General features: G+C 38.8%; 1 protein-coding gene across 2 annotated transcripts in view; it reads left to right on the top strand.

The window, feature by feature from the left end:
• Positions 1–27,485, top strand: part of Dus4 (Dihydrouridine synthase 4) — a 50,927-nt gene that overhangs the window by 7,732 nt on the left and 15,710 nt on the right. The window contains exon 1 of one of the 2 annotated variants that reach the window (XM_083120679.1): positions 21,646–21,688. The exons of the other annotated variant lie outside the window; for it this stretch is intronic. The gene's annotated coding sequence lies outside the window, so the exon portion shown is untranslated. Of the gene's footprint in view, positions 1–21,645; positions 21,689–27,485 lie in introns of those variants that run through there. 2 annotated transcript variants of the gene reach the window in all.

Raw genomic sequence — 27,485 nt, forward strand, 5'->3', positions numbered from 1 at the left:
GCATTTTTCTAACACCTCGAAAAGGAGCAAATTGGTACAAGAATTCAGTCATAACTTTTTACTTGTTAAAGATACGTCGAAAAAACCTTCACCATTACATTTCTCGTGAAATTCTAGCCCATTTTGATATGTCGCACGACCCCCTTCCTATTTAAAATTCTGAAGTTGAATTCAAGATGGCGGACATCAAGATGGCCGCCGACCGTGTGGGTGGCGTCAATGTGGTTCCCCCTTGGCCTGATAACAATTGGTCATCACCATTTCCATGTTGCGCGCTGCAGTGGCCTTCTACTGGGGGTGTTAAGTGACTTATTGAGCCACCCTGTATAATTAATTTTCTAGAGATTGATTAAATACGTGTTCTCGTTCAAGAATGAACATATTTTTCTATGCCAACTGGGTTAACAGATCCCCCTTCCCCCCTCCTCTCTCAGTACGACAGCCCGCATATATGCCAATCCCAATCAGTTCAGCATAGGCGATTTGATTCTCCTCTCAGATTGGCTGATTTTGCGGATGTGACGTCACACCAACACAAAAAACAATTGAATGAATGGATAATGCGAATTGATAAACAACAAACATGCGTGTGTGCATTAAAAATGTATATATTAATGTAACAACGGTGGAAATTGTGTGTAGTGTGTACAAAAAAGTCACTTTCGTACTGTAAACAGGAGATATAACAAAATATAGTGCTACTTGAGGTAAGAGCAAATCAAAGCGAGAAGGATATCTGTATGTATTTTTAACATAATATTGTACAATAATGACAAAAGGTGTTTGTGATTGTTTGGAAAAATTGCAGCATATATCAGTCTAAAAAAATCAACACAAGCAAAAACGTAGACATTTGAAGTGAACCATGAAATTCTTTATCACCTGCTAAATTTTAGTTTCGTACAGCAGAGAAATATTGTAATGGTGTAATGTGCAGAAAATAAAAACACGTTGTTAACTACGAAGCAGTATTCTTGATAACTTAATTTTATCCTTTAAATATTTCTTTCGTTCTATTTTTACACTAAAATGCGTCTAAGTTTTGACTGTGTAATCATTTTAACAATTTGTATAGAAGGGTGGAAAATGCATTTAGATAGGTCGCGACTATTTTCACCAGGTGGTGAGAATAGTATATGAGGCTACTGTCACCAGGTTGTGAGGATGGCATGTGGAGCTATTTTCACCAGTTTCTGAGAATAACATATGGGACAGTGGAAAGTGCTGAATACCACAAATCACGTTATGATTATCAGTTATTGGAAGTATTTACAGAAGTATTTTTAACGCTAATAACTCTAAACCTGACCTGTCTAACCTAACAACAAAAGGATTTGGGAATGTGTTAAGTACACGTTCGTACCTACGTCAAGTGACATATTAGCAGTAGCAGTGAATATCGGAACACCTTGTGGTAATTTTTCCAAACCCATGGTGTGCAGAAGTAGAAGTACTTGTCACCCAAACGGCCGGTTCAAATCCGGGAACTTTTCTAACGATGGAAGCGGCCCCGGCGCCCACCCAGCGTCGAATAACATGGGTACCTGGGGGGTAAAGGCGGTCAGGGGCGTGATGCTGATCACATCACCCCCACTCATGACCGGATCAAGAAAGTGTGGGGCATTACCCCCACACCCCCTATACGCCTTCATGGTGTGGTGCTATGCACAGGGGAGCACTTTACCTTTTTTTTTTTTTACCCAAACGAAAATAAATGCAAACTCACGTAAGCTTGATACATGCTAACAAATAGAGAGTGCATGTATGCATATAACAGGCCAGGTTAGGTAGATTATGCACATATGGAGTTTAGAAACCTGGTCACTTCATTTAGAATATTGGAAATGTGTGCAGAAGTAAGCTTCAAGTTTGGAAAAAGCAATTTGCTAATTTGTTCAGTATATGCCTGTTTAACTGATAGGCAGTTTTGGTAAAATCTGATATTCCCCGGACACCTATAACTTCTTCGTTTTGTCAATTTTTGACATTTGTACTTACCTATCTGCTTCGTGGAACATTCTTTAAGGTGTATATATGTTTTTCGTCCTGGAATCGGTGGGAAATTTAAACTAAAAAAATATTTTTGTTTGAAATTTTTGAGTTTAAATTTCCCACCGATTCCGGGCTCTGCCGCTGGGGTAATTGACCTACGACCCCCAACCGCTAACGCGGCCCCGCATCCACTCCGGCTCCCTGGCTTTATCTATAGAGTCTCTGTTAAAGGCATGTTAGAAATTGGCCGGAGTCACCTGCCCCCAAATGAGCCCTAAAACTTTTAAATTTGAAGAAATCCGTTACATCACACAAAACACCTTCCAGATGTTAGACAATGCTACAGGAACTTATTACCATAAGTAGTTTCTTGTGTAAAAATGAAGAAATCTGTCCGGGGAATATCAGATTAGTACCATGGTTTTAGCTTCAGTTCATGCATGCGTGTGGGGAGCTTTTTTATTTAATTGTTATTTAATTCTAAGTAAAAAAAATAAACATCACTGTTGTGTTTTGATGTGAAAAAATTGTACATGGAAAGTTCTTCTGATACACAGTGTAGCACACTATGTAGAAGTGTAGAATGGCTAGCCATGTATGTGTGTTTATTTCATTTTGATGTAAGCTTGAAAAAGTTCTGGGAAACCAGACGAAACATTGCAGGAAAAATGAAAACCACTAAAAAATGTTGTTATATTATTATGCATAGACAATGCCCATTCATGTTGTGTGCATGTCTACAATGTGAAACACCATGAAATGGTGCAAAATAAGAGTTTTAAGTTTAATGGTGCTCTACCAAATCCCATTAGGCGAGTTGTTTCATCCACTGTGGGCTGTGAAGCCAGGAATTCTTCCTTACAATTCTCAACAAATATAAGACATGATTGTTTCTTAATGTGTGTTCATTGCGTATTTCAGTATTTAACATTTATTGGTCACAGTCACAATACAGATAGTGAACATAAATGCATTGTAGTTTTATTTTTCTCACTTGATAATGATTTTCTGTCGCTTTTGGCTAATAGTGGTGATGAAGATGAAATGGTGATCATATGAAATAGATTAAGGAATACAAAGTAACTTCCATCTGCAGGCTAGATCTCGAGCAAGGGAAGTTTGGTAGTGAGGCTGTGATATGACTGCTCACCATGCATAGCCACCTAGGTGGTAGGAAATATAAAGTACAAAGTATAAAATAGGATGAAGGTTTAAACAGCATTCCATTCATGTTACCATAGCCATTGCCAGATAAACTGCCGCAAAGGATATATTTATTACACACATACCAGTTCTATCCATTATCTGTTTTAACAGTGTGGTATTCAAGTCTGGTTTCAATTTCTAAATTAGGCATGCTCTTAATTTTGAATATTATGGTTAAATATATCATACCAAACTAACATTAGAACAAGAATGGTATTTTGTTTACAAACGATGTCATAAATTGTGCAAATAAAAAAGCAGTCATACAATTTATTTTTAGCTAGTTACAATAAGTGTTACCATTGGAAAAACTAATCTATTCCAAATATATTTATAAAAGAACTACATTTGACAGATCTCATTAAATCGTCAATATTTTTAAATTAACAAAGACAAGAACTTTAATTTTCAATAAACTTCTGATTTAAACAGCAGTGGTGAACACTATATATACCCAGGGTTAGTGTATGCTAACCTGGTGTAATGGTTTGGTGTTTAACACATTGAGTGTGAAAACAATGATAATGTGTCATGAGATGAATAGGCTTGCTCCCGGAACAGCTGGGAGTCTCTCCTGGTCATCTTGACAAAATTTGTTATTTCTTAAAATGAGGAGATGTAGTATTATATTTTTTATTATATATTCATTATCATCTTTTTAATTTAATTTGGTATGCATTTGTCGAGTGAAGAAATTTGTTATTGCAAACCAAACAATTAAACTTCACAATATGTGATAACAGGTATGAGTTTCCAGAAGTTTGTTTTTGTGTCATCCATATGTGTTTGTGATGATCCCTTCATCACTCTCATCTTATCATCATTCATCTTCACCTTCGTGATTAGCCAAAGTTGCGGATAAAAATGACGTAAAATAAACAAAGTGAAACCAAATCAAGAAATAAAGATAAACTACAGGGGGTCATGTATGCGAAGTCCAATAAACCAGTTAAAGGGTTCCGTCTCATGTTCTTTGGGTGTGTTAATAAGGATGGTCATTTGTCAGGGGGTGGATAAAATGTTAACATTTCAGCTGCTTTGGTGATTGTGTCTATGTGTGTTACAATTTTAGTATAAGTGTATATCTAACTTAAAATGCTTATTTTTGCCACCTTGAAATTTCTTACGTTCGCACTTTGATAAATATAACCCAATAAAATAATTAATTCCCCACACCAATTCACACTACTAACAAAAATAAAAAACAACCAAAAATAAGTGCAACCTGAAGTATGCTACTCTTGAGACTTTCACTTATGCATAAAATGTACATCCACTCTTCTTAAACATTATAATATTTTTGGGGAAAAGTTTACTTAGTTCTACATCTTTTTGTTCTTTGCTTATATAGCATGTGGTCGCATCTGGTAGATTGTTACTAGCGATACATATACATTACATGTACAGTCAATGGCTAAGATAATGGTAGGCAAATTGTCCACTGCCATTTTCATTACTTCTTTATTCTACATCCTGTGTTGTTTTAAGGAATGAAACTATGTTGGTTCGAAGCAGGCAATGCTTATTGAAGTCATTATTTCAATTCATTGTCATCACATTGTGTAATTCAGACCGAATGAAAATGGTGGTGGACAATTCGCCTACTGTTTCTTTCGCCGTTGGGTGTACATATATATATATGTGTGTTCCGTATAGGATTCCGAATTAGAAAATTAAATAACAATAGGAAAAATATCATGAAAATAGTTATATCTAACATATATGTAAGCAGTAACATGTCCCATTTACGTATGAAAAACAACGTCAGGCATATGTCCACCCCTACTGAGTCTGCATACATTTATGCGCTCCACAAAATTTCTGATAACCCTCTTGCAGATGTCTGTCCTGATGCCTCCAATCACCCGTATAATTTCTGCCTTCAGTTCCAAAAGGGTTTGTGGTTTGTTGGCTTACACCTGTGATTTCACAAACCCTCATGAGAAGAAATCACAGGGTGTAAGATCACATGACCTTGCCGGCCATTCCTGGTCACCGTGCATAGAGATCACTTGTTGCGGGAATTTTTCATTGAGTTCCATATCGTAACCACAACAAACGAGTCAAAACAATTGAGGCTACATTAATCTGCATAACAACAGATACCAACATTGGTAAGAACAGGTCTTGCGATCCGCGCAAGGCAAGGTGACAAAAGACACAACGGAGACCAAAGACTACTGACGATAGAATTGGGAGTCGGATGGCTTTGTCTACGCGGCTGGTCCAGGGATACGTGCCTCCAGGTTACGTTGCCGAGTGGTAGGAAGGATGAACCTAACCTACTCACCCACCTTGGGCTTCATTGAGCCCTCAAAACTACCTGGCTATGCAACCTGGACGCACCTATCCCCGTGCAGCTCTACGCTGTCCTCCAGTGACCATTAACATGGAGGATGTCCCCAATAGACCAGCATCCATTCCGAGGAGTGATTGCTGGTTTATCATAGGGACTTTCAGCCTATTTATTCCGGAGCGAGAGGTACGCTTCCCGGACTTACCCGCCCAAATATGAATTGATAAATCAAGATGTTGGAAAGACACATTTAATATTCTGGGAGTTAACATATTTAACTATATACAAGCACTGCACAAACTTATAGGTTCGTTTTTACACTTAGAACCAACAAATAGGTAACAAAAAGCATGGTACTTACATATCCTGCATTCACCTCATCACACATGGGCCTTAAAACAAACACTTTTCACTCCAACTATAAATGGGGGAATTTCTGGTGGGTTTTCACTAAAAATATAGCGGTATCTTAAGACATATGGGTATTAGCTTGCACATGGACTGTTTCAGGGAGCTATATCACCAAGGATGGGCCTAATAATCGTGGATGTCTTTGGATACAAAGACATCATGGTTTCCTGATGGCTCATTGCCCTCACCATGTGGTATTGAAAATTTCCGAATTTTCATGGATATTGGCTTCATGCACTTTAAGATACTTCAAGTGCTGTAATTCATCCATATTATACACTACAGGGCTGTTTCCCAGCACTTAGTGGATATTCCACATGTTAGAACACAAGGGCTTCTCCTTTGTCCTCTCTCCACTGGCCTACACTGGCCCAAAACTTGGAGCGATGTTAACTATCCTAACTATCAACACAGAGTGAAATCAAGATGGCTTCCTCACATGTTAGAAGCTATCACAGTCTCATTGTCTGGTAGCCACGCCCATGAAGCCATCTGATTGGTCCACAGCACCTTGGGTTACTTGCCTTGATCTAGTACCTAAGGAAATCCACTAGATGGCAGTCCAGTCAGGGCTAGTTCCACTGACTCTCACCAGATGGCTCTGGTGCTGTGAGACCGATTGTCTTTTGTCCAAAAACATCGATTTTTTGATGTTTTTGTGGTTTGTTTGCACATATAATTGTGGTTTGGAGTTATTTTCAGGGAAAGCAAGTTAATTTGTGCTTGCACAAATGTTATCCTGAAAATATCTGTTTTAATAAAAAATTTGCATGAAAAACAACATGTGCTCTCTGAATTCTGTTTGTCCAAAAAAAGGATGTCTTTTTGATAACCAATGAATTTTGGTCTGGGGCTTATTATTTACTTAATATTTTGATGTTTTATCATACTTTTACTAATTAGGCCTAATTTCTGTTAATCTTAACATATCTGGGAATGTATATTCCTATTAATTTTACCTGAATTGAATTGGCCTTGTACTTTGGTTGGAGTGGAGTGCTGCCTGTATGTATTGGGGATGTATACCCAACCTTTGGTTGGTTATACATATCCCGGGCCCTCGGGAAAAGAAAAAGGATACGTGAAGCGGATCATTTTTCTTTACCCTTTACTACACTATACCCAAATACATACACAAAATATTTATATACACACTGAATTGTTATGACCTCGCTGGTCCGAAAAGAACATATACATGAAAGAAAAATAAATTTGCAATTATTCTTGTCCGTCACTTGGATAGATGTTTGAGATATTGTTCTGTCCGATATATCGAACGGCTTCCTAGACGGTATATACATGGTTAATATAACACACACTTAAAAGTTTTCAATAAATGATTTTGGTTATAATGTCTGCTCTTTGTCGCACTGAATACAGTTTTTGTACTCGACCTGAGCTGCATAATAGTTTTTAGACATGTATCTAATGTCTCTGCCCCTCATTCACTTGAGGGTGCAGTACCTTGAAGAACTGTTCATCATACACCTTGGTATGTTGTCCACGTTTGGTCACCTCACAATTGTTCTTCAGTATCTCCTTAGGTGGAGCATGCTGTCGCCTGGCTTTGCGCAGCATCCGTTGCCAGCAAATGTTTTTTGTTGCTCGCTTGGCGGAACAATGCTTCTACCTGGCTACCCATTGGGATTGTGAACAATCTGTGGAATGCATTCCTTGTGTGAAGTCTATCGGATTGTCATGGTGGTTCGTTTCTGGATGTCAATGTTCGATTACTAACCCCTGACACACTCCCTGCTTCCCCATATTGCTGGAACGCTGAAAAGATTGTCTCTGGTTCCTGGCATAATATGCTTGGGGGTCTGCTTCTGCCTATGACACCATGCACTTTTGTATGTTTGCTCCGGGGTTTTGTGGTGACACTGAGGGGGAGTTGGAGTGATGTACTCACTGGCCCCACTTCACCCGCAGGCTTTGACCTTACCCTTGTTGGTTATGGGTTGTTCCTCATAAACAACCCTATATGTTTGGGGGTGCTTGCATCTCTCTATTACCGCTAACCCTGGTTTGGTCGAACCCAACCCATCGGCAGTGCAAATACCCAATAATTGCTAAACAATATTTCGCTTGATTGGTAGTGAGTGATCTAGCATAGATTTGCACTCATAAGGAACTAAATCTCTATATGATGGTTGGACTCACTTTTGTGTCCAACAAAGAAATGGCCCTGGTATACAATAATGAAATTATCCTTTATACCACAATGAAATTGCCTTGGCATATAATACTGAAGTAATACTTTTGTATACAACAATGAAATAATACTTTTGTACAAAACAACGAGGTAATACTTTTGTACAAAACAACGAGATAATACTTTTGTACACAACAATGAAATTGACTTTTGCATACAATGATAAAATAATCCCTTACACGATCTTGACATAAATTTTTCTACCCTCTGTACAAATGGGTGAATGTCACAGACCAGACAGAACCTCATCCTCAAAACCTCTGACCTTTAACATATATTAATACTAGTGTTCAAAAAATGTGTAGCTTTTTCTCCTCATCTTGTACCTGTTGTACACTCCTATCCGTGCGTCTTACCCTGGATGCGCTAGAGGGATACCAATACCTCTCATGCGACTAATACTATAGCGCAGGAGCCGTACCGTCGCGTACTTCTCTCCTAGGTCCTACTGATATCGGGTTTAGGAAGAAACGTAGAGCTGACGAGCAGACATCTACAGTTTCCATGGGGAAGTATCACAAGGGTACGAGGGTGGAGCCATTTGTGCGCAGTTACTCGTCTTACCAACAGACAAAGCAAGTCGTAGGGAAACGGCTGCACCCCGTCGGGATTGAGGTTGAGTCCTCGTTGAATTCAGAGGCCCCTTGGCTTGAATTAACTTCTTTGAGGTACTCTCGATGCTAACACCGGATGTAGTAGTCTGAGCTTCTCAATGTAATGACTATACACCTTATAGCTACACCTCCACAACTTCATGTTATTGACATGTTGGTTGGGTAGGCTCTTACCGCTAACACAATGAACAAGATTAAATACGTTATCTGTCACCTGATCACTACAAACTAATGGACCGAAGAAGGTGTGGAACAATTTGTGGGTCTGTCCCTCTAGAGCTTTGCTTTGGAGATGGGATTTAAGAAAAACTAAGTCGTACACTTTGATCACAGTTCTGTTTTGCTGTGATTCATTTACCTTATTGTTGGCTTTGTTTCGCCTTTCGGCCGTCCGGGATACAGCCATGAACAATTGCTGATCCCATTCGGTTTGTTCACCTGTAGGAATATGGAAGTGTTCCATAACGGGGTTCCTGAGTGAATTGCTTGGCCCTAACTGGGGACCATTGTCTACTATGATTCTTTGGGGAAGTGAAAAATGTACAAAACATATATCAATGAGTTTCCTCACTATTAAATTCCATGCTTACTAACCGAGTTGGAATTGTTACACCCTGGCCACCATCACCCCCAGCGAGAATAGCACTGGCTAGTTTCCCGAGGGTTGCTCATAGGGCAGAATGGCATTCATCTCGCTCTGTTGAGATTCCATTTGTTTACCCTTGGGTGTGTGACCTGGTTTGGTGAACCATTTTACCTCATCGAGTGCATTGAGTATGGTATCCATACCTCGTGGGCTGAAGTGAACCAGGTCGGGTCTCATGTTTTGACCGTAACCCATGGTTTCTTCGAACAGCGACATGTTCATTTCTTGGCCCTTGTGCACAAATTTCGATGAGGAATCCAGAACCCTTACATTGCTATTATCATCAAGGGATAATATTTTTGCAATTAGTGAGTCATACATGGCCCAGAACCTGTGTCGGTTCTCATTGGCTAACCTGGGAACTGGCGGAGGAGTCAGAACAATGACCTTCTGAGCACCTTTCCTCTTTAGGGTGTAAATGATATCCTGGAGGTTCCGGAACACCTGGTTGGTGTCCTTCCCTCGGAGCATATCATTTGTGGATACCATTAATAACACATTTTTATGAACACACTTTTCCCTTCTCAAAGCACTGAGCAACTGCGCTGAGGTTTGTCCAGATATGCAAAGTCCGATGTGGTAATTACCATCACTGTCTCTTTGGACAGGATACCCGAATTTTCTTTGCGCAAGACGTGATAACATTGAATCACCCACTGCCTGATACTGATTTATCAGTGGAGTGTGCTTGCATGAATCTGAACATTGTGGGACAGGTTTAGGTTTGGCATCGCCCTTCCCCACGTCAGGACGTTGCCTACCTAGTTTCCCTGGTTGTGCACATTTGGATGCACCTCAGCGAGATGCTCGGAAGACCCGTGTGAGCTGGCGGAACTCTTACGTTGGAACGTTCCACCCTTTCTCCGGTCTACCTTGGTTCTGTTTGGGTACTCCTTAGGCCGGGAGCCCCTCGCAGATTTGCACATGTGAGCGTCCTCCTTTTTGGACGAACCGCTCGCTTCACCCTGACCACGACTCACATAGGTCCGGTTAATGCGAGTCGTGGTTTTCCCGTAATTGGGTCGTGCTGGCCTTGCAACTTCCCTCTCAGAATATTGTGGCACTTGCACACTCTCATACCGAAGTATGGAGTTGGCCACCTCCTGAAGAGAGACGAAGGGAGCTAGGATTAGCTGGTCCTTCAAGCTGCGCGGCAGCTGTTGCACAACGTGGGTGAAAACCTGGTTGTCGGCGATTTCTGGCAACGCAAGCCTAATCATTTTGACTTGGCGCCAGAAATATTTGTGCACTGATCTGTGCTGGGATGGGTTGTACCTTTCGTTGAGAGCCTTCGCAAGTTAAGAAGCTCTCCACCCATCCCCTTGGAAATATGAGAGGAACTGCCTTTTGAAATCTGAGTAGGACTTGAACTTTCGTTCGTTCCTCTCGTACCACTGCCCTGCCTCGTCCCGTAGACAGAACGAGATTATTTGGAGGGCTTCCGCCAAATCTACCTCCAGGAGAGTGAGATCTCTCTCAAACTCCTGCACAAAATCAGAGGCCAGCCTGTTCCCCTGCCCGTTAAAGGTTGGGAGCTGTTTGAGATCAGCAAACCTAACCCTAGGTTTGCTCTTGTTCCTCCTCCGGTACTTCCTCTTCCTCTGGCTGCGGACTTCGGCGTCCGAGCTTTCGGAGTTGGACTCCGGGGAGTTACCAAGTGGGTGGTACTTGTTAGGGGGAGACACATAGCCACTACTCTGGTCAGAGCTTTCGTAACCCTTAGGTCTTCGTTTGGCTTTGTGCAAGGCATGGTGAACAGACACATTCCTTGCAGATGAGACGGGCATGGTAACTGACGTCAGTGGAAGGGCGGACTGAGTAATTCGTCTCTCCATCCCTTCCAGGCAAGCAAGAATCCTCATCAGGCTTGCATCGTCAGACCTTTGTTCTGCTGGCAGCTGCTCCTCACCAACCCTTTGTTGTGAGGAGGTGCACTGCTCAGTGACTTGGCCCTCGGAAATGCATACATGCGAGCTGCGGCTTTCCGCCTGGCAGTTCGGCATTTCCTTTCTCACTTGCTCGAGAACCCTGTTCTCGATCGTGACCATGTGGTCACTGCAAGTGAGCTCTCTGCATATGTTTTCTAGGGCATCTAACCTCCCTAGAATCTGAGCTGTGGTGGTCTGATTGTCACCGCCTTGCACTTCGCTAACGAGTTCCCTCAGTTCCGAAATTTGGCCTGACACATGTGTAAAATCCCTATCTAACCTTGACTCTAAGTCATTACACTGGATCTCTATTTGGTTAATTCTATTGGTGTTGGTAGCTACTTGCTTAGTCAACAATTCTGAGGTCTTTGTGGTGGCATTGTGGATGGAGTCCAGTCTGGCCTGGAATTCCGTCCTTACGGCTTCAAGTTTCCGATTTACTTCAGCCGATGCCTTGGCAAATTCCCTACCCTGAGCATCAATTTTCTGACCCTGCGCATCAAGTTTCTGACCCTGCGCATCAAGTTTCGCATCAAGTTTCTGACCCTGTGCCTCAAGTTTCTGACTAACGTTTTCAGATACTTTCGCCTGCTCCTGGAGCATTGCTACAATGAGGTCAAGTTGGGGGTTATTAAGGGAACTTGCACTACCGCTGGGTGGGAACCCACGACCTGCTGGCCGTTCCAACGACCTTGATCTGGTATTCATATTTGGGGAGTGCCGGTACTGAGTCTCATAATCTTGCGATCCGCGCAAGGCAAGGTGACAAAAGACACAACGGAGACCAAAGACTACTGACGATAGAATTGGGAGTCGGATGGCTTTGTCTACGCGGCTGGTCCAGGGATACGTGCCTCCAGGTTACGTTGCCGAGTGGTAGGAAGGATGAACCTAACCTACTCACCCACCTTGGGCTTCATTGAGCCCTCAAAACTACCTGGCTATGCAACCTGGACGCACCTATCCCCGTGCAGCTCTACGCTGTCCTCCAGTGACCATTAACATGGAGGATGTCCCCAATAGACCAGCATCCATTCCGAGGAGTGATTGCTGGTTTATCATAGGGACTTTCAGCCTATTTATTCCGGAGCGAGAGGTACGCTTCCCGGACTTACCCGCCCAAATATGAATTGATAAATCAAGATGTTGGAAAGACACATTTAATATTCTGGGAGTTAACATATTTAACTATATACAAGCACTGCACAAACTTATAGGTTCGTTTTTACACTTAGAACCAACAAATAGGTAACAAAAAGCATGGTACTTACATATCCTGCATTCACCTCATCACACATGGGCCTTAAAACAAACACTTTTCACTCCAACTATAAATGGGGGAATTTCTGGTGGGTTTTCACTAAAAATATAGCGGTATCTTAAGACATATGGGTATTAGCTTGCACATGGACTGTTTCAGGGAGCTATATCACCAAGGATGGGCCTAATAATCGTGGATGTCTTTGGATACAAAGACATCATGGTTTCCTGATGGCTCATTGCCCTCACCATGTGGTATTGAAAATTTCCGAATTTTCATGGATATTGGCTTCATGCACTTTAAGATACTTCAAGTGCTGTAATTCATCCATATTATACACTACAGGGCTGTTTCCCAGCACTTAGTGGATATTCCACATGTTAGAACACAAGGGCTTCTCCTTTGTCCTCTCTCCACTGGCCTACACTGGCCCAAAACTTGGAGCGATGTTAACTATCCTAACTATCAACACAGAGTGAAATCAAGATGGCTTCCTCACATGTTAGAAGCTATCACAGTCTCATTGTCTGGTAGCCACGCCCATGAAGCCATCTGATTGGTCCACAGCACCTTGGGTTACTTGCCTTGATCTAGTACCTAAGGAAATCCACTAGATGGCAGTCCAGTCAGGGCTAGTTCCACTGACTCTCACCAGATGGCTCTGGTGCTGTGAGACCGATTGTCTTTTGTCCAAAAACATCGATTTTTTGATGTTTTTGTGGTTTGTTTGCACATATAATTGTGGTTTGGAGTTATTTTCAGGGAAAGCAAGTTAATTTGTGCTTGCACAAATGTTATCCTGAAAATATCTGTTTTAATAAAAAATTTGCATGAAAAACAACATGTGCTCTCTGAATTCTGTTTGTCCAAAAAAAGGATGTCTTTTTGATAACCAATGAATTTTGGTCTGGGGCTTATTATTTACTTAATATTTTGATGTTTTATCATACTTTTACTAATTAGGCCTAATTTCTGTTAATCTTAACATATCTGGGAATGTATATTCCTATTAATTTTACCTGAATTGAATTGGCCTTGTACTTTGGTTGGAGTGGAGTGCTGCCTGTATGTATTGGGGATGTATACCCAACCTTTGGTTGGTTATAGTCTGCCAACCTGAAAACAAAACAATAGCACTTGATTCAAATTCGGCACCCTATACGGAACACCCTTTATTACCTTCAAATTATTGTTGTATTGTTATTTAATTTCTCTTCTTGTGTCATTTTGGCTAATCATGATGAGGATAAGTGATTATTGGATGAAATTGATGAAGACACACCCACGAAGAACATCTATGAACAGGTTGGGACTCAAACCTGGGAATTTCAGTGACACTTTTGAAATGTGATCACCTAATATATTCAGCAATTGAATCTACTATAAATTGCCGTTCATTCCCATTCATAATAATTGTAATCATAGAAACAAAGATTGATGGAAAATAAGATAGAAAATATCTTGCCACTATTGGTCCTCCTGAGTCTCCCTATCATCAATGCTTGAAGTGGAAATTAATAGCTGGGCTGGTGGAATGCTTGGGGATAGGAGGGTGCTTGTATGAACCAACATGGAAACAATGCAGTAGGTTGGAAGATGCCTGTGCAAATTATCCAAACTGAGGGATGCTTTATGGAAATTTTTCCATGTTACCCGCCACTTTGAGCACTTGTAACAATTATAGACACAAGTGATCCTCGATTAAATACACCCATGCAACAGTCTTGTTAGGTTGTAAATGAAAGTAGTGCAAATGCTCATCTTTTGTATTGAGTTACAGAAACATGTGTTTTTCTTACTTAAGCATAATGCTTCAAATTTGAAACCAATGATGGATGCGTACAGATCTAGAAAGTCCTTTACAATGCCATGTCATGAACAGGGCTTAAAGTGAGCTGGAACTCCATTCTGGTAAATCACTTTTGTGCCAGAACTCAGTTCCTGCCAGTCATCCATTTTATTTATTTACTACACTACAAAAGTCTGTCCATTGTTACATTATTTTTTGCAAACAATAGATACTAAATTTGTCTCTCGTCAGTAAGCAGTGTGGAAATTATGGAAAAAATATTATAAATGGGCAAGTGCTGTCTTTTATAATCCAAATGACAACTTAAATTTTCTGAAATAACAGATGTGATAGTTTGTGTTTATATTTACTTTGTATGCAATAATAATAACAATACCAATCACCATTATTATTGTCATCATTAGTAGTAGTACTCATGTTGATTCATTTGTGGTTGGCATTCTGGCTATTGACTGAAACCACTTAAAGCACTGGTCATGAAGGTATGTCTACAAGCAGCACTAGAAATCAGTGCATTAAAAGAGCAAGCAGTTAAACAATACATAGGTTTGTAATACCAGCAAATTGTATTTGGCATGCTGTTTCTTCTATTCTGCACTGTAAAACCAGGGATGCTGACTTTCAAACCTGGACAAGGCATGCATGTTTCTACTGGTTTGCAGGAGATGTAGAAAATAAATATAGATACCAACTTTCTGTGTTTGTGTATCAACCTTGCGGGCGAGAATATTCACGACTGGGAGATGATGTGCTTTGAGATGGGCACTATTGGCTTTTAGGTTACTGCTCTGTGGAAAAGGTCATTCAGGATGGCGAGGCATTGTTCCTTGTGATGGAAGCTACGGACGGGTATGGGGAATTTATTTCAAAAAGGTTGTTTTACATCAAATATTAACACCATAAAAACAACCAAGACAAAGTTGGTTGGGACTTTGCATTGCTTGTTTTTTTAGGGATATTTTTTACACTGAAGCAACATGTGTCAGTTGAGGATGAGACAATCCAATGGTGGCTTGTGCAGTGGATCAGTGTGAATTGTTGCTATTCATTCCAGGTGAGACATCATTTTAGTGTAAAGTCATCTCTTTAGTTTCCATATGTACCAATGTTTCAGAAACTGGTTCTGCTCCCGTTTTCTGGGTAGTGTACTGTATTTGCTTCCATCTTGTCCCATGTAAGAGTGAGACAGAACCAGTCTCTGAAACATAGGCACATACAAACACTAAAGTCAGTGGTTACATGTAGAAACAATTCAACATGCCACTCCTGACCAGTGACGTGCACTGAGGAGTAGCTAGTCTAGCAGAGATAGATCAATCAATCTCATGTCTCTAATTATTTTCAAATCACAATATTTATCTTGAAGCCTCAGTTCATAAGCAACATTTCTTTCCACGCGCTTCTCGTCCCTCGATGTGATCAGGACAACCGCCCGAAGGCAAAGGGAAGATTTCTGCCTGTACCTCCCTTGCCCCTTCGCCCCCTGCTCCCATGGTTGAAAGCCCGTGGTTTCAGGTCCTCCAGTCTATCTCCTATAGGACAGATAGGGGATTGGTTTCCCTTAGATTCCTTTGTAAATCCTCTAAAGAACTCAGGGGGAAATTTTCTGCAGTGCTTATGTTCTCTGTATTTACACAACCTTTTAAACGTTGTACAATATGTATGTATAATATGGGATGTAGTTTTATTTGTATATGAATGGGAACATACTTGTATTATATGCAGACAAAAATGTTATGGTTTATTTTATTTTTTTTCAAATATGGAATATATAATGATTAAATAACAAATATTTGCTCACGCTCTCTCTCTCACTCTCGTTTTAGTAGTGTTTTATTTAAATATATTAATAACTTGGCCTCCAATAAAAAAAATGGGTAAGCTAAACAGTCATAAATATGGATGTATTAATTTGGGCAAGAAAACGCGCGTTCTACTTGTTGTTGTTGGTTTGGTTTATTTTACTTCACTTTTCTGCCACATTTGGTTATCGCGAAAATGAGGATGAGTGATGATATAATAAAATTGATGAAGGGACCTCTCAAAGAACAATTCAGGCCGGGATTCGAACCCGTGACGAGTGTGCATTCTTGTTCCTATGTGTTGTACTCTGCAGTGAATAATGAAATAATTTTGAATGTAAAATGTATCCCAGATTCCCAGAATTAAAAAAGCCAAATGAATATTGTTGAAGAAACTACAAAGAAGTGTGTTTCGTTACCTGTTAATCCCCTCTAATATATTTATTTTTTGCCACCTTCCATCACTTTTTCTAGCTGTATAGATTTAATCGCGATAAGTAGCTAATGAGCTTATGAAAGTCACGAGGGACAATCATAAACAGAGAACTCTGGACTCCTGATTTCACAGTGCCCTGCAGATGCACTGGGAGGAAATTATTTGTATTTTCTTGTTCCTTTCTTTAGCGTTGCTTTTCCATCACTTTACCTAACTTCTGCCATGACGATGAACGTTGATTAAATTAAACGGATTAAATGTGGTTGCAAAGAAACACTCATGCACAGGCAAGGACTAGAGCCCGGATCCTTCAGTAACGAGATCGTGAGATGAAGAAATTAGGGAAATCAAGCAATGCAATTTTTTTGGAAAAACGTTAATCATATGCAAATAGCTATGGTGTTTCAAAAATCCAATTGAAATTTATGTACCACTGAGTAAATACTCAGTTTGCTTTACCGATACCCAAGTGTCCGAATAGTTAGAGCTTTCCACTCATCTTTGTTTTCGGCCGACCTCCGTGAGGGAGTGCAAGTGGCGTTGGTTAGGTAAGGTCCATGTCTCAAACCAATCTAAAATTTCCATAATACCTACGTAATTGATGTAGCTTTGTTAATCGCTCTTTGCAATAATAATTCGTCATACTTTAGTGTTAATGGTTTAACTTGCAGACATTTGAAAATGTGTCTGATAACTATAATATTTATGCCTTCGAGGAAAAAATCTAGGCTGGAAGCACAACTTGCACGGCCATTTATAGACCTACGATATTAGCTAATCAGATTTGATCCCGTTAAGGTAACACAAACACTTTTGGAAAGCTTTCGGTATAAATGTACTATCCTTCGGACACCCCTAATTTTTTCGTTTCCTCAATTTTTGACATTCGTACTTACGTATACTTCACGGAACATTTCTGAAGGAGTATCAATGTTGTTTTGATCAAATTTGAACTATGTTTCCTAACCTAACAGAACTAACCTATCCACGCGCCAATGATTCGTGGGGCTAGCTATTCTCCGTCGGAGAATTAATTTTCAACGAACAACATGAATTTCAGCTATGAAATATTCCCACATCACACAAAACACCTTTCCGATGTTCGACAATGCTACAGGAACTTATTACAGTAAGTAGTTTCTTCTGTAAAAATAAATAAATGTGTTGATTTGATTTTGAGTTGATTTCATTTAGGTGTCTTGGCATGGGAATTGTAAAATATTCAAATTTGCCAGAAGCAGGCATTATTCCAGTAATTTACCGTACTACTCATTGATAAAATATTCCAAGTATATTTTTGTTGCTTTCTCGCAGATAGAAAAATGAAACGCAAATCAAAGGACGTACAAGAATTATTTTGCTTGCAAAGCTTCACTAAGTTGGAATATTTAAAGATTCATTTTACGATTTAAATGAATGGATTTTATTTTCTACTAGTAGTAGGAAAGTATATAGGATGAGCACCACTTACAAGTGTAGAAAAGGAGAGGCTATTTGATTGAACAGCCCGATTTGCTTACACTTAAAACAATGGCAAGAGGGGCCTATACCCCAATTCTTCAGGTGTGATATGCTCTGAATTTTTAAGAATTTTGAATTCTAGTGTAGAAAGGGAGAAGCCCCTCAGACAGATTTGCCTATACTTAAAACAAAGGCAAAAAAGGCCTATACCCCAATTCTTCAGGTGTGATATGCTCTGAAGAAGTGTAGAAAAGGAGAAGCCCCTCAGACAGATTTGCCTATACTTAAAACAATAGCAAGTTCCCATATCATCTTATTGTTCACAGTGTATTTTTCTGTTAAAATCCCAAGAATCTTGAATCCCCCCCCTCAGACAGATTCGGCCATGTGTGTAAAAGCTATATCTGTGTGATTGTTGTTTATAAACTTGTCAAAAATATGGCTTTTTTGATATTGTTTTTGGCCATATTCCTATGCTCTACAACTTACAGATCTAATTCAATACAAAATCCAAGCAAAATTTGAGCTGTTGCCTGCTTTTTTTCTAATCTCTGATTAATTCTATTGAAGCAATTATTTAGCTCAGAAATGCATGAATTGATATTAATCTATCAAAAAACTAATGTTTTGTTTGCATGCCTTGCCGGCACGCAAGAGATATAATCTACACAGCTAGAAGAGGCTATTAATTTTTCTGTGCGACAGGGGAAAATGTAACAAAGATTATTGAGATAAAGATATAATCTACATAGCTAAAAGAGGCCATTAATCTTTCTGTGCGACAGGGGAAAATGTAACAAAGATTATTGAGATAAAGATATAATCTACATAGCTAAAAGAGGCCATTAATCTTTCTGTGCGACAGGGGAAAATGTAACAAAGATTATTGAGATAAAGATATAATGTACATAGCTAAAAGAGGCCATTAATCTTTCTGTGCGACATGTAAAAGTGTAACAAAGATTATTGAGATAAAGATACATATTTTCTGACATAGTGGCAATAAACTGCTTTTCATGCTGAAAAGCAATTCTATTCCGATAATATGAACCTAGGCAAGACTTAGAAAATATTATGACAGAAGCAAAATCCAATTTTGTCTGTATCAGGGTCTCGGAACCCAGTAAAATGTGGATATATTCCATATGGAGACGTGATAATATTGCTGCTTTGTAATCAGGGGCTTTGGGTTTGAGTCCTGATAAAATGTGTAAGATTGAAATACATACAACAAAAATAATATGCCCACATATGAGATATTCACTGCTAGCTGATATACAGTTGAGATTTGAAACCTGGCAAGCATAATAGAACAAATATCTTCTAGAATTGCTCCGTGACTCTCTCATTTCTTACATCATAAACATATGATTTTTCTCCTATGAGAATAACACTACATATGGTGTCATCAGGTAATGCCTCATGGAATTCACAGATAATTTTAATATTTGTTCTGTCATTAACCACAACCTGTTTTCTTTTTGAAGTGTTGATTACAAACATGGGTCTCTGTGCTTTGAATTCATCTGGTGTGTAATACATGTCAGTATTGCCAGTAGTGACCCTTTTGAAGGAAGAAAATGCCTCATATAATTTGAGGAAATCATTCTTGGACATGTCTAAATTATAATTTTCTCTAGGAAATACCTCATTTCTGCCATTTTTAAGATATATGTTCTTGATGTTGCAGTTATCAAATTTGCTTGAATTTTTTTCCTGATTATTGTGTCTCCCAGTCTGAAACAATACCACTACAAAATCAGGCATGTCGTATTGTATGCTGGAGAATGAATTTGTAGCATCAAACTCATAATATGCACCAGTTGCGGGCTTCTGTACACATTGATATGTATAAAATTGTAGAGGAACCTGTGGATTTTTTATTATATCTGCTTTGTATTTAAGAGCATAGCTGGCCTCATATTCAACAACAGGGATTCTTAACTCCATAGTCTGAATAATGCATTTGCCTGCATCTGGTAGGGTATTAGGCAGAGCTTCCCCTGTAGAGTTTAATGTGCTGTACCTCATCAAAGCATTGTTATCATTTGCAGCTCTTCTAAATGTAATTCTTAAACCACCCTTCCACATAATTTCTTTGTAATCTGAGAAGAATCCTGGCAATAGGCGCATCGGGAACAGCACTGTGTGGTTCTTAGATAATATCTTATCACCAGCCTCAAATCCACCTATTTTGTAGTAAGAAGCCTCGGTTTTGGATAATTTTAGTGTGGCCAAAGCTGTGGAGGTAATGCCGGGATAATCCACTCTGTTTATAACAACGCCATGCTTTCTGATCTCAATTTCAGAGAATAGATGCGGCACAAAATTGTCTACCAATCTTATATTTGAATTTGCCGGATAATCTGTACCATCGAGCTTTACAACATCAAATTTGATATATAGATCTGCTCTGTGAGGGTGTATAAATCCATCCCCCACATCAAGATCAACCTCAATCTCTGTGTTGGGTTGATTTAAATTTGCAAATGTCCTCCTGTTTGGAGGGAATGATTGTAGCTCATAACTCTCAATATTTTCCATTTTTTTCTTGTATGTATTTTTATTTAAATGTTAATCTCTATGATTGCAGTTGTTGTGGCTCCAGCAAAATCAACTAATTCTTCTTTTTCATTAGTGACCATCAATTCAATATTATCTATTCTGTTATGACACACAGGAAAATATAATGTTGGGGATGGATTGTAGATAATAGGCTCCATAAATTCAGAATTAGGTTTGAATGTTGGAATGATCCCAGTTTGTTTGTGAGTGCCTATGCCATTTGATTTGGTGATCATACCCTCAGCCACATTACAGTGAATATTCAGAGTCTCTATGGCTAAGAATTTGGGTATATTCATAGCAGTGTGTTTGATGCCTGGTTCAAGTTTTGTGTTGTTCTCAAAGCCTAACAGCTCTCCTATAGTACCCAGATCCACTGTTTCTGTAGCAGATACAATCTCTACTCTGTGAGTGACAGAATTTTGACTTAACACTACACCTCTGGGTAATTGAGCATTTAGAGTGGACAGATTATATTGCCCTGGAGTGATGACAATTTTTTCATCCCCTACTGCAATTGTGTTGTTGTGGTGTGTAATATTAGGGATCAGGTACATGCCATAAAATGCCCTGAGAGCTATTGTTTTGGGATACACTATGTCATCATGCAATTTGAGTTTCAATATTGAATTTTGGCTGGTGAGATGGAATACCCCCATGATGTTTTAAATACCACAAGGCTTTTTGAAAATTTTCAATTGATGGTTTATTTATTTGAGACATATATCTAAGAACAGATAAACACAAATGTCCGCAATTAACATCTTTGAAGTTTTGAACACGGGCATTATTGTAATAAAGATTAGCTGAATTTAGATATTTTATTAAATTTTCAGGTGGAACACCTCCAAATGAATCAAATACAAATGCCTCATTTTTTAAATATTTAAGATAACAAATCCAGTGAGTGCCCTGATTTTTGTACTTATCCAAATTAACAATGCCACACTCTTTGTTGAGTGGTTGTTCTGGCAAAGAATCAGACATGTACACACCTCTAAAATGTTTGATGCCCAGTGGCTTGATTAAAGCTTCAATATCTTGGTTTGTAAGCGGCTCTTGTTTTTTTTAAACTTATTCATGGCTCTCTTAACACCTTTGCCTTGTTTCTCAGTGGCCAGGTTATGGCGCTTCTGCTCATCTAATTCTGCCCTATTCTTCTTGGCATCTATTACTGTTTTTGCTATTGCAGCTGATCCCCCAGCCAAGCTCCCAACAGCCCCGAGAGCAGCTAAGATGGCAGGGATGGTAAATATAAATCCCCCCACATGTGATTTTTTTCTTGATTGCTGTAATTTTTTTAATTGGGGGGTACTAAGCAACAATTTCATACCATGTCCCTTGGCAATACAAGAATTTTTTTTCTTGCGCTGCTTTTTGGTCAAAAGACTGTCAATAGGCCCAAGAGATTTGAGACCTGCATAAGGTATTTGATACATAACACCCTTGGCCTTCATTGTAGGTTTATTATATACATATTCACAACCCCCACCCCAATTTTTGTTTGGTGCTCATAGCTATGGTGGTTCCCAATGCTGCTATTTTTTCACTCAAAGAAGCATCTTTGCTTACAAATCTGCCAAATGCAGCCTCTTCTAATTTCTTGTCTGCAACATGTCTCTTATCAAGATCAGAATGTGTGTTGTATGCAATATCATGGTCTCTACAAGCAGCATCTAAAGGATTAACACCAGGATCCCCTCTGTTTAATCTATGATCTAATTTTGTGCCTGGACCACAATACTGATAGCCTGGAATGTGTAGTTCAAATGGCAGCTTGTTTATAATGTCATTAACAAGGCCCCGACCCTCAGAAATATTCCAAAATTTAGGTGGTAGAGTATTAATAATTTTTATAAGATATCCAATCCCCTTAGTGTCATTCACTATAAAATTAGACAATTTTGTGCTTATCATGTCCATAATTCCAACCTTTTCATTGTAAAAATTGTGGTTCCCAGCATTTTCCTCCCCAGCTATCACCAATAACCTATCTACAAGTTTCCTGACATCATCAACCCAGACAAATTCTTTGGGCAGGGTGTTGTATTGTTTGATTCCACTGCCAGTCTTGATCTGTGACCATATGGGCTTGATTAAATTATTGTATTTTGCCCCACTGCTAGACTTGACTCTTTTTTGTGTGGGATCATTGTTCTGGTATAGAGCATCTGATTTTATTAATATTTCTTTGTAATATTCATAATCTTGATCTGTATAGCTGCCAGGCCTTTTCCTAGTCATCAGTTCCCACAATCCAGGTGTTCCGGGGTACTTAACAAAAGCACCTTTTTCTCCAAGATGAGATTCTGAATATACAATCAGATCATCCCCCATAAATGTTACTCTGAAATTGCCAATTCTATGTATGATGCTACCATCAAGCTCTGTGTCAGCATATAAGCCAAAAACCTCATCTTTATTGTCTTTAGGTGTGGTTAAATATTTTTGAGCAAGAAGACCCAATTCAATAGGATCCTGACTAGCCTCAATTCTTCGAGGAGCAATAGGACTAGGTGTATGAATACTGGAAAGTGGGGTGAATGGATAATCTAATATGTTCCTAGCAGCTACAGGTACAAGCTCTGTGATCAAATTTTGATTTTGCTCTGTAACAGTTTTGATATTTTTACCTAATTCACCAATAGCATCAATTATGGGCTGTTCTGTTTGTTTGTGTTTTTCATAAATTCCACGGTTCTCTGATTTCCATCCCTTAAATCTTTTTACAAGATAATCTCTTAATTTAAGATCATCAATTATTGGCCTTTTCATGGTTATTTATTTATGTTTCAATGTCTAGAAAATTGTTGATTTTATTTCTGTATTTGCCAGTATTAGGTGTTCTTGTCATATCAATTGTGACAAACCCATAACTGTCCTGGTTCCAGCACCTGCTGCAAATCTTGGAAAAATCATTGTAGCTCAGGTCCCCACCTACATATTCATCATGTATGTGTTTGAGGTTGGTATGGTCTTGATGAAACACACATATAAAATTGCTGTTGTCTCGGATCAGTTGCTTCGGTATTTTTGAAAAAGTCTGTGCCAGGTAGAAGCAATCAATGTTTTTGTGCCGGCCCTGTGTAAAGAAGTTTCTAACCTTGTTTTGATTATCCAGTATAATGTCATCAAACACAACAACAGAATTATCGAGACATTCATCAAGTGGCTTAACATCTGGTTCAAAAGTGGCAATATCCAATCCATCATATAGCTTCATCAGCTGCTGATATTTTAATTGTTCCAAGCTCTTAGAGAAGATATACAAGTGCCTGTTTTTCCAGTCTAACCAGTTGGGTGCCAATAAAAAATTATCAACCATTAGTGTAGTTTTACCACAAGCAGATGGCCCAACAATAAGACACCTAATATTATCAGGCAGCAAGTTGCCATTTCTCTTATTCTGCTGTTCAGGTTCTGGCAGCCTTTTTATAACATCCCAGGTGTTCATATTATTATTTTGTTTGCATCGATCCAGCTGTGTTCTGGAAGTCCTAGCCATTTGACAAGTAACTTGTTGCCTTTTTTGCGGATAATTTTTTCTATGAGATATGTGTCAGGCTGTTTAGTTTTGCTGAGCTCTTGTTCATAGAACCTGCCTTTGAGAATTTCTCCTCGGTGATCCTTTATTATATATGTGTTAAGAGTCCCGGGTTTAACTTGAACCACTGTAAATAATTCAGTGCTCCAGTTTCTTGTAAAGCCTCTTTTGAATAAGTGCTTATATTTGCTGATTCTTACTTGATCACCCACCCTGTATTTGGCCTTTCTTGTTGTTGGCTGATATCTAGGATAATAAACAGTGCTGATCAATTTTTGCGCATTAGATGAAGTTACTTCAGAGGGTTTCATGTTGATTGTGGAATGGACCGAGTTGTTATATTTATGTAGAAGTTCTGGAAGAATATTAATCCATTTATAATTACCTTGAAGTGTGAATTGTTTATACATAAGATTTTTTAAGGTTCTGTTGAATCTCTCTACAATTGAGGCCTTGAGGTCACTGTAACTCGAATAATGTTGTATTGCCTGGCTTTTAATAAATTGTTGAAACACTGAATTATAAAATTCTTTGCCATTATCTGTTTGCAAATAGCGCGGGGATCTTCCACTCTGATTGATGATTGTTCTGATGGCTTCTGTAACACATTTTCCAGTCTTGGATTTGAGTGGCACAGCCCAGGCAAATTTTGAAAATGTGTCTATTACAGTCAGTAGATACTTGTAGCCCTTGTTGATTTTGTCTAAGTTTTTCAAATGTCCACTTGCCATTTCAATCAAGTCGCTCTGCCATAAATCATCTATGCTCTTTGTGACTACTGGGAGTCTCTTAAAATTATGTCGGGCTTGTCTGTGTAATTCATCAACAATAATTTTTCTAGACATAATATGTAAACAAGAATATTGCAACTATGGGGTGTTCAGCAGCTGATACTGCAGGATTTTCTAAATATAATTTGTCCCCAATATGTATTTTAAATTCCAAAGAGCCATCATCTTCAGCATAGGCTGTTTCTAATGTATTGGGATCTGTAAAATCCTCCAATTATACACTGGTGATTTTCACTTTGTTATCAGCATTTGTTATTGATAAGGTAGGGTAGTGGTGTCCCTGTGGTTGAAGCCAATATTTGATCTTGATTGGTCTCAATGTGCCCCCAACAAAAAATTGGTAATAAAATTGTGCAGGGGACAGCATATATATTTTGCCACCTGGTGTAAATGGAGAATCATATTCTTTGTTGGGGATGCTGTACAATTCAAGAATTACTGTATGTTTAGGATTTTCAATTATGCCTGTTATTTCCTTTTCTGCTGTGAGCAATCTGCTTGTTACAGATTCAAGGTGCTCATTGATGGTCCTAACAACATCATCATGGCCTGGCTTAATTTTTATGTCCACAACAAGTTTTTTGTATTGTTGCACAATTTCTTGAAGCTGGGTGGCAAAAACAGAGAGAGCATTTGCTTGATTGGATTCCATGGTCCCTAGCTGTTGCTTGATATTAGCTACAATTTGTTGCAAATTTTCAACAACTGCCAATTTTGAATTTTGAGCTGTAAGATCATGGACCTGTCTTCTGATATCCTCAAACAGGGCATGCAGTTCATTAATATGTTGATTAGTTGGAAGAGTGGCCACTGTCTGAGTGAGATGTTTGATCTCTGCCTGGATATTCTTGATATCTTCTGATTTCAATATGCGATTCACTGCTCTCTTAATATTTTTAAGTTCCTGTGATGTAGGCAAATTTGATACTGTATTTTGCAAAAATTCAAGTGCCAATTTCACATCATTTAATTCAGAAGCATGAGCCACATTTTGCATAGCATTTTGGAGCAGGGCTATATCTGCCTGAGAGGGTGTGGATTGTTGTAAAATTTCAAGTTTTGTTTGGATATCATCTATCAAGTAATGAAAATGAGATAGTTCAGATTCAGTGTTGAGGTTTTCAAGCTTTGTGATTTGGTGCTGGACACTGACAAGAGTATCTACAATCCCAGGCAATCGGGATTCTAGTACATTTGCCAAATCACTTTGCACTGCTGCTATTGTACCTTCAAGATGGGTTATGGAACTTTGAATTTTTCCAAAATCTTCATATGTTTCAAGTTGCAGCTTAATATTTGCTACACTCCGAGTTATTGCATTCAAAGCATCAGAAGATGGCAAATTGTTCATAAAATTTTCAAGTGTCTCAATTTTTTCTTTAACCTCGGCTATGGCATTGTTCAGAGGGTCCAGATTAGGTATTTGGAGTGACTGAATCTGTTCTTTTAGAGTGGAAATCACTAGATCAAAATCTTCTTGTGATTTTATGCTTTTGACAATTGTTTGGAGCTGTGCCTGGACATTATTTATCTGCTCTTCTAATTGTTGTTTCAATTGCTCAGAGTTGTTAGCCTGGGTCTTAAATTTGGCTTGAAGAGCTGCTACAGCCTCTTCTAAACTTTGAAAATTATCCAATGTGGCCAAATCAGTATATTTCTGAAGCAACAATTTGAGTTCAGAATCAATTTTAAGAAGAGGGTCCATGCATTGTGATTGTAAATTTGTAATTTCTAATTGAAGACTGGCATTGAGTGTAGTTTGTAAAGCTTGTAAATCACTTCTTAATTTCTTGACTCTGACATCAAGCATCAAAATCTCATCACTGTGATCTTCATGTCTTGTATGGCCAAAAATATCATTAGGCATTTTGTTTTAGGCGTTATTTATTATAGAGTATCTGATTCTTAATTCTATAAAAAAGGGTATAAGCTTGTCATAAGATCCAGGGACCTCAATATATAAGCAATCACCAGCAGAAACAGTATAAACAGTGCCAGAAATCATGTTTGAGTGCTTAATTCTATAAATATTTTTCCCTACTGAAATTTTAACATCACCCTCAGGGGTTGTAATAAATTGTAATTGCCCACCTACAGGTAATTGGTAATGATTTAAATTATTGTTAAATATGTACAATGTTTTGCCTGTTTTATCATCAATATCTGTAAGTATGCTGTTCAGATGAATAATTAACAAGCCACTCAGTTTAGATATCATATCAGAAGAGGGTTGTGGTGTTGGCAGCTCCATAATAGCCTGTTTTTTGAACCCAAATAAGTTCATAGGCATGTTTATTTATTTCAAATCATGCTCTGGAATTGGGCATTGTTTCCCACTTTTCAAATCACAATGACCCCATGGTAAAGTATGTATGCCACATGATAAAATGCATCTCTTATCATCATGTGGGTCCAGAGCCACTTTTCTTACAATATTGCTAGTCAATAAGTGATCCACACTCTGAATTCTGGATTCTGATGTTCTGATTGTGCTACATGATTTGAGGCAA

This window comes from Lepisma saccharinum, chromosome 1, assembly GCF_977018435.1.
Source record: "Lepisma saccharinum chromosome 1, izLepSacc3.1, whole genome shotgun sequence".
NCBI lineage: Eukaryota > Metazoa > Arthropoda > Insecta > Zygentoma > Lepismatidae > Lepisma > Lepisma saccharinum.